This window comes from Oryctolagus cuniculus, chromosome 1 (assembly GCF_964237555.1).
Source record: "Oryctolagus cuniculus chromosome 1, mOryCun1.1, whole genome shotgun sequence".
In the NCBI taxonomy this organism is placed as follows: Eukaryota; Metazoa; Chordata; class Mammalia; order Lagomorpha; family Leporidae; genus Oryctolagus; species Oryctolagus cuniculus.
The window spans coordinates 60,845,468-60,846,660 of NC_091432.1; the positions used below are offsets into that span (position 1 = coordinate 60,845,468).

Consider the following 1,193-nt stretch of genomic DNA (forward strand, 5'->3'; position numbering starts at 1 on the left):
TTTTTCATATCTTTTTCTCTCAGTTTATTCTTTAGACATCTTTAAGGTCCTATCTTCTGCACAAATGACAATGGCTCTAATGAAGTCTTCATATAGTCTCTGGTGAAGCACTAAGGTCAGAACAGCCTCTCTTGGAGGAAGGCCAGGAGCACACCTTTGTGTGAGGACTGCCACTGGTCTACTTTAGTAGTGGGGCCTGAATAAGCATTTGTTTATAGAGGCAGAGAACTTCACATTAGTTTCAGACTGCATGGCTTCAAGTCTTGGTTTCATCGCTGTGATTTTAATAAAATGACTTTATGTGCTATTTTCTTTATTTGTAACCAGAATAATAATGGTGTTCTTTTATATGGAACTCTATCACATAATTTATCAACCAAGTTGGGCAAAAACAAGTTCAAATGGCCTAAGTGGGAATTTTCCTCGGCAAATCAGCAAAGAAATTATCATTCTGTCATTTCACTTAGAGGCCTTTTTAACAGAATGGATGGTTTTATAACTACAAAACACTTTGAACAATGCCAGGCAAATAACAATTATTCTTTTTCAATGGTTCTTTGGAAAATGAGTTAATCCCCCATGTGTATTCATATTCTCATTTTGGATTTGTTCCTATTCTACCCACCAAGATTTCTGAAGTATCTGTTCTGATCAGGATACAGCTCATGGGATCACTAAACCACAGTTCCTCTATTCCAGTCTCTGAGTGCCTCCTCATCTGCTTGCCTAACCACTAGAGCTAGCAGCACTGGTTCTCCTCGCGCCTCAGCCTCTACTTCCTCTTGGACAGGGGAGCCAACACCACCCTCCTGATCACCGTCTGGCTAGAGGCCTCTCTGCTGAACCTCTCTGCTGAACCTGCTGGACACTGTGTTCTGCCTCATTGTCATTCTCAGGGTCTTACACATCCTCTGGATTGACAACAAAACCACCCATTTTTCCTTCTGCTTCCCGGAGTTGTTCATCATGAACAGTTTCCACACAGTGGAGTCCTCACATCTCTAGTCATGGATTATGACTGCCATGTAGCCCTCTGTCACCAACTATGGTACCCATTCAATGTCACTGACCAATTTGTGCCTGAGGCTGCCATCTTTGTTGTCATCTAGAATACCTTTCTTACCATGCCTATTCCCATATTTTCTCCTAGGTTTAGAGACTATATAAGAAACAGGGTGAAGAACTGCATCTAG

At 41.7% G+C, this 1,193-nt stretch overlaps 1 pseudogene; it reads left to right on the plus strand.

Annotated features, from left to right (window-relative positions):
- Positions 1 to 539: 539 nt before the first annotated feature.
- Positions 540 to 1,193, plus strand: LOC138846015 (olfactory receptor 56A4-like; annotated as a pseudogene).